Genomic DNA, 20,289 nt, shown 5'->3' with positions numbered 1-20,289 from the left:
AAAGAATGTTGTGCTCTTCAATTTACATCATGTCAAAACAACACTTTACACATCTCAAAGGGACTAAAATTGTGTTTGAAATATTCTTTTAATTTTGGGAACAAAAAGAAGTCTAAAGGTTTAAGAACAGGGCCATAGGGTGGATAGGGTAAGGTTTCCCTAGAAAATTCTCATAAGACAGCCCTCACTACCCTGAAAGAATGAGCAGGTGCATTGTCGTGATGAGGGAAAAAATTTCCAGTGCTATTTTCCTGACCCTTTCTCACCAGTACAGTTTTCATTTTTCTAAAAATTTCCTCATGCCCCGATGATTATGTTCTCTTCTATGAAGAAAAAACTATCAAGATTACCCCTTTATAAACCTCTCTCCAAAATAGCTATAACCATTAGAGTTGACCTTTTAGCCTTGAATTTTGCTGGCCTAGTAGATCCCCTTGGAAACCACTGTTTGGATTTGACCTCACTGTGTGGATTGTATTGATAGAGACAAGACTAATGTCTGGTTATGATTTGTAAAGTCACCTTCATTAGCTTTGATCTCACAAGACTAAAGGAGATAGCTATCTTAATACTTGTAGCACCTTTTGAGCTGAAATCTAGCTGTAACCAAGATGTTCATTTAAAATTGAAAATGCAAAACATGTGTGATCTTAATTTCCGTAGCTATTACATTAATGGTGATTCTACAGTCATAACCAAGTTTTGGATGTTAGGCAGTTTTTTCCTAATTTGAGGTTGACAGTCTTCCTTGTCTTGGGTTATCTTTGAGATCATCCCAACCAACCTTAAAACTTTATCCATCTAAAAATTCTAGTTTTATATAGTAGCATTCCCATAAACTTGTTGCAAACTTCAAGGATTTGGAAAGATAGCCACTTGAATTGTGTTATAAGTATGATATTAACTCTTACCTCAAAATTGTTTTTTATCATGGGACAAACAGTATCTTTTTTTTAAGGCACCGTAAAGAAACTTAAAGACAATTATATTATTGAGAGAACTTGTCTGCAGCCACCCACTAATCAGAGGCATGTACTTTTTGTTTGTAATAATTTTTGCATGTGTGAACTGGAACCCTAGTAGCAATACAATTTTTACCTATCTTTATTAGTATACCCCCTCCTTATTTATCAATTGTCCTTACCAAAAATTTGTATTTGGGACAATAGTGGGAAGTTTGCTGTTTTGTTCATTAACAATATGTATTTGGCATTAACAAATGGTTTTGTATCACCTTGTCTAGGTCATGATTCTCGGTGATTTTTTTTTAACAATTTATTGGGGCTCATACAATTCTTAGCACAGTTCATACATATACATACATCATTTGTATAAAGCACATCTGTACAGTCTTTGCCCTAATCATTTTTTTCTCCTCTTTTCCTTTTTTACATTTTATTTGGGACTCATACAACTCTTATCACAATCCATACATATACATACATCAATTGTATAAAGCACATCCATACATTCCCTGCCCCAATCATTCTCAAGGCATTTGCTCTCCACTTAAGCCCCTTGCATCAGGTCCTCTTTTTTTTTTTTCCCCTCCCTCCCCTTTCCACCCTCCCTCATGTGCCCTTGGTAATTTATACATCGTTATCTTGTCATATCTTGCCCTATCCGGAGTCTCCCTTGCCCCCCTTCTCTGCTGTCCCTCTCCCAGGGAAGAGGTCACATGTGGATCCTTGTAATCAGTTCCCCCTTTCCAACCCACTCACCCTCCACTCTCCCAGCATCGTCCCTCACACCCTTGGTCCTGAAGGTATCATCCACCCTGGATTCCCTGTACCTCCAGCCCTCATATGTACCAGTGTACAGCCTCTATCCTATCCAGCCCTGCAAGGTAGAATTCGGATCATGGTAGTTGCGGGGAGGAAGCATCCAGGATCTGGGGGAAAGCTGTGTTCTTCATCGGTACTACCTCGCACCCTAATTAACCCATCTCCTCTCCTAAACCCCTCTATGAGGGGATCTCCATTGGCCGACACTTGGGCCTTGGGTCTCCACTCTGCACTTCCCCCTTCATTTAATATGGTATATATATACATATATACATGTACATATATACATATACACATACATACACACACTTATATCTTTTTTTTTTTTTTTGCATGATGCCTTATACCTGGTCCCTTGGCACCTCGTGATCGCACTGGCCGGTGTGCTTCTTCCATGTGGGCTTTTTTGCTTCTGAGCTAGATGGCCACTTGTTCACCTTCAAGCCTTTAAGACCCCAGACACTGTCTCTTTTGATAGCCGGGCACCATCAGCTTTCTTCACCACATTTGCTTATGCACCCATTTGTCTTCAGCAATCCTATCATGGAGGTGTGCAGTCAATGATATGATTTTTTGTTCTTTGATGCCTGGTAACTGATCCCTTCGGGACCACTCGATCACACAGGCTGGTGTGTTCTTCCATGTGGACTTTGTTGCTTCTGAGCTAGATGGCCGCTTGTTTATCTTCAAGCCTTTAAGACCCCAGTCACTATCTCTTTTGATAGCCGGGCACCATCAGCTTTCTTCACCACATTTACTTGTTCTCGGTGATTTAATAGCTAAATAGTGATGTAAATATTTGTATTTACCTGGACATGTTGTTAGGTGTAGGCCAAGTGGTGATAGATTCTGGAGGGTCACTAGTTTCAAAGCCAAGAAGTCTTAGGATGTGCCAAGAAGTTTTAGTATGGAATTGTTATCGCTGTTGTAGTTATCGATGTTTCTGAACTACACCGACTAAAGGCACAAATAGCATCCTACAAGGGACCTGTTGGAGGTATTTCCCAGAATGCAGTTCTGTGATCGCATAGTTTTAGAGTGTGCATACTAGTTCCTAACCAGGGAGTCCCTCCAGAAGCAGCAGGCTGCAATATCAACCTTAAATGTTGCCTCTCTTTCAAATGGAATTTGATTGTTGAAATAAAACTTTTGGGAGGCATGATAAAACACATCAATAAAAGTTTTCTGAATTCCAAAAAAAAAAAAAAAGAAAGAATAAGAGGAAAGTTGTGTTTTGTCGGTTCTACAATGCCCCCTGACTGGCTCTTCTCTTCCTTGTGATCCTTCTGCAATGGGATGTCCAATTGTCTATAGATAGGCTTTGGGTCTCCACTCTGCCCTCCCCATCATTCCCATTGATATGATTTTTTGTTCTGGGTCTTTGATGCTTGATACCTGATCCCATCGACATACACAGGCTGGTGTGCTTCTATGTGGGCTTTGTTGCTTCTTAGCTAAATGGATGCTTAATTTATCTTCAAGCCTTTAAGACCCCAGGCACTATATCTTTTGATAGCCCGGCACCGTCAGCTTTCTTCACCATATTTGCTTGTGCAACCATTTTGTCTTCAGCAATCATGTCAGGGAAGGTGAGCATCACAGAATGCTAGGTTATTACAACAAAGTTTTCTTGCATTGAGGGAGTATTTGAGTAGAGTTCCAATTTCCGTCTGTTTCCTTAATACTTATATACATATATGTAAATAGACCTATTTCCCTATCATGTTTAAATATATTCACATATGTGCATGCCTACATTTAGACTGCTATAAATGTCCTTTGCCTCCTAGTACTTTCCTATGTTTCCTTTTAATTTCATCCTGTTCCACTATCATGTTCGACTTTAATTTGGGTTTGTTTCAAATTTAAAATTCCAATCACCAGTACTTATCAATGCATCTTAATTGCATGTTTGGTCAATTTCAGACGGAAGAAGTTGGTTGATTTGTTTTTTCTTTATTGACTTTAATGGATGGTATGTAAACTGAGATTCATATTGTGTTCATTCCAAGAGTGCTGACACACATAGGAAGTGGATATTATAGAACAAATAAATATCAAACACGAGTGAAACATTTTTTCACAGGTAATTAAAACGGTTGTGGCATTCCACTGACAGGAAGCTCCACAATTTCCAATCAGATTTAGAAGATGTGGAATGAAGAATAAATATTGCTGACTCAGATCTTGGAAAGCAAAGAATACCAGAAAGGTCTTTACTTGTATTTTCTTGACCCTTCAAAGGCTTTTCATTGTGTGGATCATAATAGATAACATTGCAAAGAATGGGAATTCCAGAACTCTTAAAAGTGTGCTCAGGGGGAACCTGCAAATAAGCCGAGTCAGCACTTGGAACAAAACAAGGGGACTGTGGTATAGTGAATTACTTAATATAACTCCTCTAGTTATAGACTTTGTAATTCCCACCACACAACTTGGTGGGGCATGTGTAGATTGGGTGTATACCTTCTCTTCCTCATTTGCTTGAGTAAGAGAAACTAAGGGAAAGATCGTGATAGGATTATATGATTCAGCTGTGTGTGACTAACAGGGTTAATTATGATGTTTTTTATCATTTTATTGGAGGCTCAAACTTCTTAGCACAATCCATTGTGTCACTAGCATATGTACATTTGTTGCCATCATCATTCTCAAAACATTTGCCTTCTACTTGAGCCCTTAATATCTGCTGCTCATTTCCCCCTTCCTCCCCACTCCCCCCTACCTCATGAACCCTTCATCATTCATAAGTTATTATTATTTTGCCATATATTACACTGTCCGATGTCTTCCCCTGCCTTCTTCTCTGCTGTCCCTCCCTCAGGGAGGAGGCTATACATAGATTCTTGTAATCAGTTCCCCCTTTCTACCCCACATTCTCTCCACCCTCCAGGCATCGCCACTCTCACCACTAGTCCTGAAGGAGTCATCTGTCCTGGATTCCCTGTATTTCCAGTTGCTATCTATTCCTATGTACATCCTCTGGTCTAGCCAGATTTGTAAGGTAGAATTGGGATCATGATAGTGGGGGGCAGGAAGCATTTAAGAATTAGAGGAATGTTATATATTTCAACGTTGCTACCCTGCACTCTGACTGGTTCATCTCCTCCCCACAACCCTTTAGTAAGGGGTGTCCGGTTGGCTACCAATGGGCTTTGAGTCTCCACTCTGCACTCACCCACATTTTCGATGATATGATTTTTTGTTCCTTCATGCTTGATACATGATCCCTTCAACAGCTTGTGGTCACACAGGCTGGTGGGTTTCTTCCATGTGGGCTTTGTTGCTTCTGAGCTGGATGGCCACTTGTTTATCTTCAAGCCTTTTAAAGACCCCAGACGCTGTATCTTTTGATAGCTGGCCACCATCAGCTTTCTTCACCACATTTGCTTATGCACATGTTTGTCTTCATTGATCATATCAGGGAGGTAGGCACCCATTGGGCACCCATTAATACGATTTTTAGTTCTTTGATGTCTGATGACTGGTCTCTTCTGCACCTTGTGGTCAGACAGGCTGGTGTGCTTCTTCCATGTGGGCTTGGATGCTTCTCAGCTACATGGCTGCTTGTTTATCTTCAAGCCTTTAAGACCCCAGACGCTGTATCTTTGGATAGCTGGGGACCATTAGCTTTCTTCACCACATTTGTGTATGCACACATTTTTCTTCAGCAATCGTGTCTAGAAGGTGTGCGTCCTGGAATGCCAATTTAATAGGAAAAAGTGTTCTTGCATTGAGTAAGTGCTTGAGTGGAGGCCCAATGTCCATCTGCTGTCTTAGTACTAAACCTATAAATATGTGCACATAGATCTGTTTCCCTACATTCATATAAATATATTTACATATGTACATTCCAGTCTTTGGACCTCTATAAATACCCTTTGTCACCTAGTTCTTTCCTCTATTTCCTTTTACTTCTTGTCCCATTTTGATGTTCAGCCTTTATTTGGGTTTCAGTAATTTCTCTAGGTTACATTGCCCTTGCTGAATCCCTACCAGGCCAATGAGTGAGAACACAGCTATGGCAATAAAAAGGGATACCAATTACCCATAGAAGAATAAATTAATTAAAAGAAAAATTTTTTAGAGAAAGAAAAACCTGTAAATAGATCAAGGTCTTATTTTTTATCTCTAGGCGTGTCCTTCAGTCAGGTCCAATGGGGTACCATGCTTTGGCCCCAGAGTCTGTCCTTTTTACTCCCTCGGGTGTACAAACTTGGGATTGGTCAATTTTGCCATCCGAAGAAATGTGCTCTCAGAATCAGACAGTGGAAATCTCACAGCCATGAAGAAAGAAAGAAGAGCCGGGAGTCAAGTGTGCCTTTTGCACTCCAAGATCCCTGCACACTGAACCTTCTCAATTCAAGGACAGAAATCTGTAATACCAAACCCAGGAGTGGCAGCACAGAACCAAGAGATAGAATGTTGGACTTCCCAGCCTACAAAGGGAATAAAGCTGAATGCTGTTAGGCAGGATGCTCAGTAGGGAATTAGGGTGCCTCCATGCACTTAATTAGGGGAGCTAGGTTTGCTTATCCATAAAACTAGTGCAAAGTGCCTTTGGGCTGAAACTGCAGAGTGGAGTGCCCTTTGAACAGTTAATAGCAATGCAAAAGAGTTTTGTAATATTGCTCATAGAGGGTATAGGCAAGGTCAAGTGGCTGAGGTCCAAAGAGATGATTGTGGACACAACAGAGAAGAGGCAGTTTTGATCCAAGAACTGTGTCCTGAACATTTCTGATCCTAATTGTAACTTAATTGTAATAAGCCCCATAATCATGAATATTACTATCTGTGAATTCTTTGTGATCGTTGCAGTGAATTTTCAAACCCAGCTTAGATGTGGAGAGTGCTGTGGAGAGACTGATGATAGAATTGGTAACAAAGGTTAGAGAGTGGAAGCATTCTGGCCTGTTTCATAGGAATCAGGGCTGATACGGTTTGATTCTCCTTCCCTTTGGTGAAGTCAGAGGAAGTGCTGTACTGCCATTAAGTACTTTTTAGAGGGATGCTGAATGTTAAAATCAGAAAAGGTGTATGCTAGGGTTGTGTCCTTTTACTGTAATTATTCAACCTGCATATTGAGCAGATCATTTGAGCATCTGGACTATATGTACATGAAAATGGTAATGGGATTAGACAAATGCTTATTAACAATTTGCAATATGTATGTGACACAACTTTGCTTCTACAAGCAATGACAACTTGAAGCACTTACTAATAAAGAAAGATAAACCCAACCAAACTGTAGCTTTCAGTATGAATTTTACCTCCACATAAAGAAACCAGAAATCTTCACAACTGGACCGATAACATGATAACTTGAGAAGACATTGAATTTGCGAAGGCCTTTGTTTTACTTGAATACACAAGGAGTACCCATGGAAACGGTTAAGAAATCAAATTATGTATTGCATTGGGCAAATTTGCTGCACAAAACCTCTTTAAAGTGTTAAAGAGCAAAGATACCATTTTGAGGACTAAAGCATGCTGACATAAGACAGTGTTTCAATCACCTCGTGTGAAAGTTGGACAATGAATAAGGAAGACTGAAGAATTTAGGTCTATAAATTATGGTGTTGGTGAGGAATGTTGAAATTATCATGGATTGCCAGGAGAAACAAGCAAATCTGTCTTGGAAGAATTACAGCCTGAATGTTCCTTAGAAGTGAGGATGGTGAGATATGGCTCATGTACTTTGGACACATTATCAGGAGAGACCAGTTCTTGGAAAAGGATGTCATGCTTAGTAAATTAGAAGGTAGAGACCCAAAACAAAACATTGTTGAGAACGGGATGGTCAGAGCAGAGACCCAAAACCTATCTGTAGACAATAGGACATCCCCTCACAGACGGGCCACAAGGAAGGGATGAGTCAACCAGGGTATAGCACCAGTGAAACACACAATATTCCTCTGGCTCTTTGAGGCTTACTCAGCCCCCTGTCTCCCTCCATCATGACCCCAGTTCTGGTTAAACTGAAGCAGATACAATGGTACAGATAACCATACACATGGAATCCAGGTCAGATAAACCAGTCAGGAACAGAAATGGTAGTAGCAATACCAGGAGGGTAGGAGGAAGGTGGGGGAACTGATCACAATGATGGACACATATCCCCACCCCTGGGGTTGAACAACAGAAACATGGGTGAAAGGGGACAGCTGTTGGTGTAAGATACGAAAATAATAATCTATAATTTATCAAGGGGTTAGGAGGGGAGAAGGGAGAGAGAAAAGAGCTGATACGAAGGCTCAGATAGAAAGTAAATGTTTAGAAAATGATGGCAACATGCGTACAAATATGATTGATATAACTGATGTATGGAGTGTTGTAAGAGCCCCCAATAAAATTATTTAAAACAAAAAAAATTAGAAGGTCAGTGAAAAATCCCAAAGAAATGGATTGATAGAGTACCTGCCATAATGGGCTCAAGTATACCAGCATGTGTGAGGATGGTGCAGGATTGGGTGGTTTGTTCTGTTGTCCACAGAATTGCTGTGGGTCCAAGTGGACCCCGTGCCACCTAGCAGCAATCAGTAACATCCTTCAAAACACAAAGGAGCCACAGTTAGGACATAACTTTTAGAACATAACCTAAACCTATTAATGATTGGATTTCGTGATTTGAAGGATTAGGACCATAGTCTTTTCACATCTTGGTCAGCTGGTCAGATATGTTCATACAGTTATGTGTAATACATTCTGGCTTAGAAAGTAGTGTCTGGGTTATAAAAGTCCCCCCCCCCTTCTCCAACCATTTTATTGCGAACTATTACAAATTATCATACCATTCCATAGTTGAGTCACATCAAGCAGTATTGTACCATTGCTATTATAATTAGTTTCAAGACAGGTTTTAAAAGCTTAGAGTGACCATCTTATTCACTGTCATCAAATCATTTTCAACTCATAGTTACCCTCAAGCTATTTTTCTAGACTCATCTGGAGAGAAAATAGAGTGTGAAGGAAACCAAATACTCAAGGAAGAAACTTAGTGTATGGAAATAGCTGTTTACATGAATTAGGGCCTCATTTACTTGTGACTAGAAGAACTATATTCCTGATTACTACTAATGACCATGCTAATCAGGGCCACATTAGATAGACCTTGAGGTTGTTAATGCCACCCAATGTGCTGTGACTTATAGTCACTCTACAACAGAATGAAACTCTGCCTGGTCTTGTGCCATCCTTCCAATTGTTCTGTTGAGCTCATTCATGTAGCTACTGTTTCATTCCATCTTGTTAAAAGTCGTCGTCTTTGCAGTGACCTCCCAAGCATACTATCCATCTTGGGACTGGTCTCCTGATAACATGCCCAACTGAATCTCGACATCGTTGCTTCTAAGAATTCTGGCTGTACTTATTTTAAGACAGATAAGTTTTTTCTTCTGTAAGTCCATGATAGTTTTACTATTCTTCATCAACACCATAATTCAAACATACATTCTTCATTCTTCCTCATTCATTGTCCAACTTCCACATACATAAGAGCTGATTGACAATATCATGACTTGGGTCAGATGCACATTAGTCCTCAAAGTGACATCTTTGTTTTTCAACATTTTGAAGAGGTTTTGTGCAGCAGATTTGCCCAGTGCAATGTGTCACTGGATTTCTTCATTGCTGCTTCCATGAACATTGGTTATGGATTCATGCCAGATGAAATCCTTGGCAACTTCAATCTTTTTCCATTTATCATAATGTCTATTGGTCCAGCTGTGAAGATTTTGGTTTTCTTTACATTTTTAATCTATACTGAAGGCTGCAGCCTTTGGGCTTCATCATCAAGTGCTTAAAAGCCCTCCTCACTCTTAAGAAGCAAGGATATGCATATGTCAGGCTGTTAAAAACTAAGTTCTTAATTTAGTCCAGCTTCTTAAATGCTTTGATCAGCATACAGAATATTAGAAAGATGTTATTTTTATTTCATTGACTGCAAAGACAAATTATAAGAAAGTCTTGAAAAGAATAGAAGTTCCAGAACACTTAATTGTGCTCATGCAGAACCTGTACATGGATTAAGAAGCAATTGTGCAGACAACAAAGGAATGCCACATGGTTTAAATTAGGAAAGATGTGTGTCAGGGTTGTGTCCACTTACCATACTTATGCTTACCGATTTGTATGCTGAACAAATAATTAGAGAAGATGGATTGTATGAAGAAGAATATGGTATCAGGACTGGAGGAAGGCTAGTTAACAAGCTGCAATTTGTAGATGACACAACCCTGCTTGCCCATTGAGAAATAATTCCTGTCATTTATTTGAAGCATTGAATTGTTTAGATGACTTAAAAGGAAAGAATACAGAAAAGACAAAAGAAAGAAAACCAGTAAGGGCTGCAACCTCAATGTAAAGCAGTGGTTCTCAACCTTCTTAATGCTACAACTGTTTAATACAGTTCCTCATGTTGTGGTGACTCTGCCCCCAATGATAAAATTATTTTCGTTGCTACTTCATAACTGTTATTTTGCTACTGTTATGAATCAGGCGACCCCTGTGAAAGGATCGTTTAACCCCCAAAGGGGTCGTGACCCACCAGTTGAGAACCGCGGATGTAAAGGCAACCAGAATCCTCACAACTAGACTAGTAGGTAACAAGGTAAACGGAGAAAGATTAAAGTTTTCAAGGATTGCATTTTGGTTGGATCCACAATCATGGATTGGAAACAGCTCATGGAAACAGCCTCCAAGAGGTCACATGATGTCTGTTGCACAAGACCTCTTTAAAACTTTGAAAAGCAAAGATGTGACTGAGGACAAAGGTGTGCCTGACATAAGCCATGGTATTTTCTTTTTTTTTTTTAAATTAATAAATCTTTTTATTGGGGCTCATACAGCTCTTATCACAATCCGTATATACATCAATTGAGCAAACACCCTTATACATTCGTTGCAGTCGTCATTCTCAGCCATGGTATTTTCAACAGCCTCCTATGCTTGTGAAAGTTGGACATTGAATAAGGAAGACCAAAGAAAAAGATGCACTTAAATTATGCATGGTATTCGTGAATATTGACTGTACCATGGACTGCCAAAAGAACACACATCTGTCTTGAAAGGAGTACAGTCAGAGTGCTTGTTAGAAGCAAGGATGGAAAAACCAGCCCCTGGAGAAGGATATTATGTGGAGGGCCAGCCTCCTGAAAGATGGATCGACACAGTCATTGAAACAATGGGCTCAAATGTAGGAACAATTGTGAGGATGGCGCAGGCCTGGGTGGTATTTTGGTCTGTTGTGTATTGGGTTTCTGTGAAACAGAACTGACCTGTTTGCACTTAACAGGAGCAGCAACAGATTGACTAAGGTTGGTGAAAGGATACAATGATGGATCACACCTTTCTTGAGGTTAAGTCAGGCAATATTCTTTTGTTAGAATGACTACCTGTTGGTCCATGTACAGATTCCTTATGAACACAGTGAAATGTTCTGCAATTCCCATTCTAAAATTATCCATAGTTTATTATGAACCACACATTTGAATGCCTTTGTATAGGCAATAAAACATCTTTCTGGTATAAACATCTGGTTTTCTCTGCTTTCAGCCAAGATCCACCTGAAGTCAGCAATGATATCCTTTGTGAAATAGCCTCTTCCATATCTGGCTTGAATTCTGACCGCTCTCTATCAATGTGCTGCTTGCTATAACCGTTTTTGAATGAGTTTCAACAAAATTTTAATTGCATGTGACATTATATCATTTGATAATTTCTCCAATTTGTTGGGACCACCTTTCTGTGGATTGGGCACAAATATGGATCTCTTCTAGTCAATCGGTCTGGCAGTTATTACCACAATCAATTTTAGAACACTTCTTTCTTGTACTCATGTTATTAGCTCCCCATTCCACCCTCCTGCCCTCCACCTCTTGTCCTGTGATCCTAAGAAAACCATTCATCTAATTACTGTCCTTCTAGATTTACCTATCCTAGATGTCATACACAGAAAAACATACTCAAACAAAACAAATCCAAAACAATAACAAAGTAAAAGAGAAAAACCTCAGTTGACAAGAAAGAAGAACATATTAAAAACTAGAACAAATTAAAATGGTCAAAAGATAAGGTGTTACATTTTAACACTAACTGCATTTGAAGTGATCTACTCTGCGTTATAGCAAGGCTCTTCATATCCCTGCTCTGTGGTCACGGGAGTCACCAGAGGCTCAATGTGTGTGTAGAACCTGCAAAGGGATTTTGGGCCTTCACTGTCATCCATATCCTCCTGTAAACCAAGTGTCCACAATTGAAGCTCCGATAACACTCCTTCCTTCAGATTTGGGTTTTATTATTTACAATCCTTGGATCACACAGGCTGGTGTGCTTCTTCCTTGTGGACTTAGTTGGTGTCTCACAGCCTTTAAGTCCAAAACATTATTAACTTCTGATAGCCAGCACCATCTTGTTTCTTCACAGCAGTTTGCTGTAGCATATATCTTCAGTGGTCTCTTTTTTTATTTTTAACATTTTATTAGGGACTCATACAACTCTTATCACAATCCATACATACATCAATTGTATAAAGCACATATGTACATTCTTTGCCCTAGTCATTTTCAAAGCATTTCTTCAGTGATCCCTTCATGGGAGTGAACATCCAGCTGGGTCATGTCATACAAACTATTTTTTCTTAGATTGGGACTAGAATTAAAATGTGAGCCCCAAATTTATGTATCTGTGATTTTTAAATGTCTGGTTCTCATTAGAGATATCATTATCATTTTGTGATAGAGAACTTTATCAGTCATCCCCTTGGGCATAAGGTAATTCTGTTGATAATAGTAATTTAGTCAATGATATAGAATTTAAGACACTATTGAGAAAAGGAAATTGTACAAGTATAGCCAGCTACAAACCACAATACATAAATTGTTGACTTGTACAGATAAATTCAGTGACAACACAATTCACATGAATATTGGAGGTTGGGAATAAAATATTCAATAATATTCATTTATAATAGCAGAGCCATGCTTACCAGATTAATCCATGTTATAATAAAGCAAGGAAGGTATTAAAATAGTTAAGTATATGGTAGTTCTGGCCACCATTCATTGTGCACATTTAAGACAAAAGATCCAAACGAAAGCCCAGTGTCCACCAATTCTATACCCTTAGTTTCAGGCTAAGTTCAAGGACTACAGATGAGTTTGAGGTAAATTCCCGTTAGTGGAATTTCTACAATACTGGTGTGGCCTATGAAGGGTGTGTTTCTTGAATGAACATAATCTAAAGTCCCAATAGACTACAGAACATGATCTGGGTCACCATGAGCTATATGGAAACTAAGTCAAAAGTGTCCAATTAGGAATATATTCTTCCCTTGGGTTCTTTATAATTATTGTTAAATGTTTTTCCTGATGGGCGTTTTCTCCTCACCATTTACCCACAAACAGAAATGTAATTTCCTTTTCTGAGACACAATGGCTCCCCTACCCCCATCACTTTTTGTTTGTTTGCTATGTATGAATTTGTCACTAAAGACTCTAAGCTTGTTTCAATTTTACTATTCTTTTTTTTAACAGCCACCTAAATCATTATTTAGGTTTGAGGGCTAAGGAATCTGGAAGGATTTTTTTTTAAAGAAACACTATGTATTTACACAGCCCTTTAAAAAAATCATTTTATTGGGGCTCATACAACTCTTACCACAATCCATACGTACATCAATTGAGTAAAGCATTCTTATACATTCGTTGTCCTCATCATTCTCAAAATTTGCCTTCTACTTGGGTTCCTGGAGTCAGCTCATTTTCCTTTTTTCCTCTTCCCCTCCCTCCCTGCTCCCTCCTCCTTCATGAACCCTTAATAATTTATAAATTATTATTTTATCTTACACTTCCCGGTGTCTCCCTTCACCCACTTTCCTGTTGCCCATCCCCCAGAGAGGAGGTTATATGTAGATCCCTGAGATCAGTTCCCCCTTTCTACCCCCCTTCTCTCCCGGCATTGCCACTCTTACCGTTGGTCCTGAGGGTTCATCTATCCTAGATTCCCTGTGTTTCCAGATTCCAACTGTACTGCTGTGCATCCTCTGGTCTAACCAGGTTTGCAAGGTAGAATCGGGATCATGATAGTTGAGGGTAGGAAGCGTTTAAGAACTAGAGGAATGTTGTGAGTTTCATTATTGCTACACTGAACCCTGAGTGACTCATCTCCTCCCCACTACCCCTCTGCAAGGGATGTCCAGTTGTCTACAGATGGGCATTGGGTCCCCATCGTGTACTCCCCTCATTCACGATAATATGATTCCCCCCCCCCCCCCCGTCTTTGTTGCTTGAAACCTGGTCCCCTCGGCCCTTCATGATCACACATGTTGGTGTGCTGCTTCCATGTGGGCTTTGTTGCTTCTGGGCTAGATGGTCGCTTGTTTACTTTCAAGCCTTTTAAGTCCCCAGAAGCTATATCTCTCAATAGCCGGGCACCATCAGCCTTCTTCCCCACACTTAACTTATGCACACATTTGTCTTCAGCGTTTATGTGGGGAAGGTGATCACACAATGATGGTTTTTGTTCTTTGGTGTCTGCTACCTGATCCCTTCAATACTTTGTGTTCACTTAGGCTTGTGTGCTTCTTCTCTGTGGGCTTTGTTGCTTCGGAGCTACATGGCCGCTTGTTTGCCTACAAGCCTTTAAGACCCCAGACGCTATTTCGCTTTGATAGCCGGGCACCATCAGCTTTCTTCACCACATTTGCTTATGCACACATCTGTCTTCAGTGATCATGTCGGGAAGGTGGGTATCATGGAATGACCGTTTAGCTGAGCAAGGTGCTATTGTATTGAGGAAGTGCGCGCGAGGAGGCCCAATGTCCACCTGCTACCCTACTACTGAACCTATAAATATATGCACATAGGTCTCTTTCTCCCATAATCATAAATATATTTACATATGTGCATGTCACAGCCCTTTTCAAGGAACAACAATATCCATTAAAATTTTCATGGGAGTAGAGATACTAGGAGGGAATGGGGAAAGTGGGAAGAGTAAGGGAGAAAGGGGAAACATCTCAGTGATCGACACATAATCACCACCAGCAGCACCATACTCCAGGGGGATGAACAACAGAAACCATGGGTAAGGGAGATAGAAGCTGGTGTAAGACAGGAAAATAATAACATAATTTATCAAGGCGGGTAGAAAGAGGAACTGAATACTAGACTCAATAAAGTAAATGTTTAGAAAATAATAATGGCAATATAGATACAAATGTGTTTGATACAATTGATTATGGATTGTTTTAAGAGTTGTAAGAGTCCCGAATAAAATGATCTTTTAATAATAAATATATATAGCTACCAATAAAAATAGAAACTTCCATGTATTATTTTTTTTAACTCCCTTCCTCCCTTCTTGACTTGAATTTCCAGTAAGGTTCATATATCACTGGTAGGAAGGAGTATGTTGATTTGGGATGAACTTAGGACAATTTTGTATGGTGGCAACTGAATGGCCTCTCACCCGCCCCCACCCCACCCCTTAAAAAAAGGACCCCTACTTGAGGTAATATCTTTCTGTCAAAGTTGTTTTTAAGATGGACACATTTTACACTGCCATTGAGTCGATGCGGACTCAGTGACTATAGGACATGAAAGAACTGCCATTGTGAGTTTCTGAGACTTTTAAACTCTTTTCAGAAGTAGAAAGCCCTGTCTTTTCCTAGGAACAGATGGTGGTTTTGTACTGCTGATCTTTCAGATTGCAGCCCAATGTGTAACCAACCATTACATCACCAGAGCTTCTACAATGTACATGTAGAGGGGTGATATGTTGTTCATGTACGTGAGGTAGGCTGTTGCTAGGCAGGCTGTTGCTCATTGCTTGGGATACTGGATTAGAAGATTATGTGATGTGAAAGCAGAGCCTACATTTATCTCAGTTTATCTCAGTATTGTAGTTGATTAACTTCAGTGAGCATAATGGTTTCCAGGTCCATACATATCATAAGGCATTTTATGGATTCATTGTTGCTGTTTAGGGATGTATAGTATTCCATTGTGTTTATGTACCAGTGGGTTTTTTTTAATGAACAGAAACTAATTTTTTCCAGAATTCTGAGATGTCCTAATCAAATACTATGCTTCACTCACTATGTCACAGGTGCTCTCTATTTTTTTAATAAATCATTTTATTGGGGGCTCATATAACTTTTCTATTTTTTTTATCATTTTCTTAGGGGCTCATACAACTCTTAGCACAATCCATACATCTATCCATTTTGTCAAGCATGTTTATATATTCATTGCCATTATCATTCTCAAAATATTTGCTCTCCCCTTGAGCCCTTGGTATGAGCTCATTTTTCGCCTCCCTACTCCCCCCTCCCTCATGAAACTTAGACTATTATTCCGTCATATCTTATACTGTCCAATGTCTCCCTTCACCTACTTTTCTATTATCCATCCTCCAAGGGAGGAGGTTATATGTAGAACCTTGTCATAGGTTCTCCCTTTATACCCCACCCTCCCGGTATCACCACTCTCAGCACTGGTCCTAAAGGGATCATCAGTTCTGGATTCCTGTGTTTCCAGTTCCTATCTGTATGAGTGTACATTCAGAGGGTTTTTTTTTAAAAAATCCATTCTTCTACTGATGGGAATTTGTGCTCTTTCCAGCTTCTTGCTATTGTAAACAGTGCTGCAGTGAACATGGGAGAGCATACGTCTATATACACTGTCTCATTTCTTTGCACAATAACCTAGCAAAGGTCTTTTTGAATCAGATGGTATCTCTGTTCCCAGTTGTTTTAAGTATCGCCATATCGCTTTCCACAGTGGTTGTACATATTTAAAAACTGGCCAGCATAGTGTAAGTGTTCTCATCTCTCCACACACACTGTAGCATTTGTTCTTCTCTGTATTTTTGAATTGGGTTATTATTGAGCTGGTTGAGCTGGTTGATCATGTTGTGTAGATATTCAGATTCCTTACTGAGTTTCTTATCTAGTCGTCTGTCCTTGAGAATGGTATATTGAATTCACTTTATTATTACTGTGAGCTGTTCGTTTCTGTTTTCAACTCTGAGGATTTGACTGATGTTATTTTGAAAGTCTTTCATTGTGTGTACATTTATTAATGTTATATATTCCTGGTGAATTGTTCTTTAATAATTATGAACTATCCATTCTTGACTTTCATTATGCTATTCTTAAAGTCTATTTTATCAGGTTAATATATCCACTTGTTCCTTTATATAGTTGCCATTGGGTTGTTCGATTTTTTTCCCCATTCTTTGATTTTATGGAGTCCTGGTTGTGTAATGGTTATGTGTTAGGCTGCGATCAGTATGATTGGCAATTGAAAACCACCAGCATCTCTACAGGAGGAAGATTGGACTTTTTATTCTTGTAAACCGTTACCATCTCAGAAACCCATAGGGGGTCGGTATGTGTCAGCATTGACTCAATGGCAGTAGGATTTATAAAATTTTACATTTTAGTCTATTTTTTCTTTGACTTTATGGTGTCTCTTATAGGCTGCATAGAGGTGAGTCTTGTTTTCTAATCCATTCTCCTACGCTGTCCTTTGAATGGTGCATTTAACCTATTTGGAAAAAAAATGTAATCGTTTTATTAGGGGCTCATTTAACTCTTATCACAATTCATACATACATCAATTGTGTAAAGCACATTTGTACATTCATTGCCCTCATCATTCTCAAAACATTTGCTCTCCACTTAAGCCCCTGGCACCAGGTCTTCATTTTTTCCCCTCGCTACCCGTTCCCCCTTTCCCCTCCCTCATGAACCCTTGATTACTTATAAATTATTATTTTGTCATATCTTGCCCTCTCCGATGTCTCCCTTCACTCACTTTTCTGTTGTCCGTTCCCCAGGGAGGAGGTCACATGTAGATCCTTGTAATCGGTTCCTCTTTTCCAACCCACCCTCCCTCTGCCCTCCCAGTATCACCACTCACACCACTGGTCCTGAAGGGATCATCCGCCCTGGATTCCCTGTGTTTCCAGTTCCTATCTGTACCAGTGTACATCCTCTGGTCTAGCCAGACTTGCAAGGTAGAATGGGGATCATGATGTGGGGGAGGGTGAAGCATTTAAGAACTAGAGGAAAGTTGTATTTTTCATTGTTGCTACATCGCACCCTGACTGGCTCATCTCCTTCGCAAGAACCTTCTGTAAGGGGATGTCCAGTGGCCCACAAATGGGTTTTGGGTCTCCATTCCGCACTCCCCCCTTCATTCAGTATGGTAAGGTGTTTTTGTTCTGATGATGCCTGATACCTGATCCCTTCAACACCTTGTGATCTCACAGGATGGTGTGCTTCTTCCATGTGGCCTTTATTGCTTCTAAGCTAGATGGCCGCTTGTTTACCTTCAAGCCTTTAAGACCCCAGACACTATATCTTTTTATAGCTGGGCACCATCAGCTTTCTTTACTACATTTGCACCCATTTGTCTTCAGCACTCATATCTTGGAGGTGAGCCTTAATACTTATTTAATTGTTTTGCCTCAGTGTGGTGGGATCAGATAAGGTGCAATTCCCACACAGTGTCACCGGTGTTGTCCCCTATAGGGTTATGGGTCAGGGAGGGGTGTCATGTCTCATAGGGGGGGGCCGGCCATGTGGTCCTCTCTGTGGACTAGCTGCTGCTCTAATTGGGAACATGGTGCTCGCGGCCTGGTGGGCCAGGATGTGCTCCTCTCTCTCCTCCTCCCCCTTCATCTGCTCCCGTGTGCTCTGATCAGACGTGTCTCTCTCCCACAGCTGCAGATTCAGTGCCGTCCTTGGAAGTAAATTCTTCTGGAGGGAGAGGCAGGTGTCCACTTATTAGTTGGGATTGGAGCCGGCCCCCCACACATATCCACTGGTTTCCTTACTCTACACCAGCATGTTACATTCACATCTTGGAGCAGTGGTTCTGTTCCTTCTTTTCCTGTGGAGATATAAACGATACCTTCCCCTTGAGTGAGTTACTTCCCTGTGCCCTTGCTACCCATTTCTTTTTTATTATCATGATTTTCCTTTCCCCACCTTTTTAGTTGTTTACCATGTGAACCCCTGTATTTGGTCTGGTCCCTGCCATATTACCTGGTCCTCACTCCAGGAATGTTTGTATGCAGTAGCTTTTTCTCCATGCCCTTTTTGCATTTTTTTTAAAAGCTTACCTCAGTGGACTCATGTTGTACTTGTCTGATTTCCTCCAGTTCTTCCCATGCAGCCATGTGCTTCATACTTCATTACTGCTTTTTAGTGATGCGTAGTACTCCATTGTATGTATATACACCACAGTTTTTTAATCCAATCATCAGTTGATGGAAATTTGGGTTTCTTCCAACTCCTTGCGATTGTGAACTATGCCGCAATGAACATTGGAGCACAGATGTCTGGTCTTGGTTTGTTTCTTGCCTCCTCTGGGTATATGCCCAGTAGGGCGATTGCTGGGTTGTATGATAACTCGATTTCCATCTGTTTAGATATCGCTAGATCGATTTCCATAGTGGTCGTACATACTTACAAGTCCACCAGCAGTGGATGAGAGTTCCTGTCTCCCCATAGCCCCACCAACATTTGTTGCTTTGTGATTTTTTGAATTGGGCTACCTTTGAGGATGTTAGGTGGTACCTCATTGTTGTCTTAATTTGCATTTCTCTTATGGCTAAAGATTGGGAACATTTTCTCATATGTTTGTTGGCCATTCGGATTTCTGTGAAACTTCTGTTTAAGTCCTTTGCCCAACTCCTCATTGGGCAATTAGTTTTTTTCTTTTTGGAAGCCAGCAGAGTATTGTAGATTTTAGTAATAAGGCCTTTGTCTGATGTGTCATTGCTAAAGATGTTTTCCCAGTCCATGGACTCTCTTATTACTCTCTTGGTGAATTCTTTTTATCTACACAGGTGTTTTATCTTCAGTATATCCCATTTGTCAATTTGTGCCTCCTCTGTGTTTGTGTCCTTCCCTTTTTCTGATAGCCTATGTATTCACTGTGCCAAAGTTCTCAAGTTGGTCCCAATTTTCTCATTGATGGCCCTAATAGTTTGGGGCTTAACTTCAAGGTCTGTGATTCACCTTGAGTTTATTCTTGTGCATGGAGTGAGATAAGGGCCTTGCTTCATGTATCTGCTGGTAAATATCTATTTTTTCCCAACACCACTTGTTAAAGAGGGCATCAGCTTTCCATTGTATATTTTTTTGGCCCTTACCAAAGAGCAGTTGTCTGTATGCTGATGATTTTATTTCTGGGTTTTCAGTTCTTTTCCATTGGTCTGAGTATCTGTCATTGTACCAATACCATGTGATTTTGACAACTGTGGCTGCACAGTATGTGCTACAGTCAGATAAAGCAAGCCCTCTCACTGTGTCTTTCTTGAGCAGTTCTCGGCTAATTCTGGGCTTTTTTCCTTCTCCATATGAAGGTGGTGATCATTTTTTCCATTTCCTTGAAGAAAGATGAGGGTAATTTTATCAGGATTGCATTAAACTTATATGGTGCCTCTGGCAGAAATGACATCTTGACTATATTGAGTCTTCCAATGGATATTC

General features: G+C 40.1%; 1 protein-coding gene across 1 annotated transcript in view; it reads left to right on the top strand.

The window, feature by feature from the left end:
• SECISBP2 (SECIS binding protein 2) overlaps positions 1–20,289 on the top strand; it is a 71,470-nt gene that overhangs the window by 15,557 nt on the left and 35,624 nt on the right. The gene's annotated exons all lie outside the window — the stretch shown is intronic.

This window comes from Tenrec ecaudatus, chromosome 5 (assembly GCF_050624435.1).
Source record: "Tenrec ecaudatus isolate mTenEca1 chromosome 5, mTenEca1.hap1, whole genome shotgun sequence".
NCBI lineage: Eukaryota > Metazoa > Chordata > Mammalia > Afrosoricida > Tenrecidae > Tenrec > Tenrec ecaudatus.
This window is presented reverse-complemented; position numbering and strand designations above follow the sequence as displayed.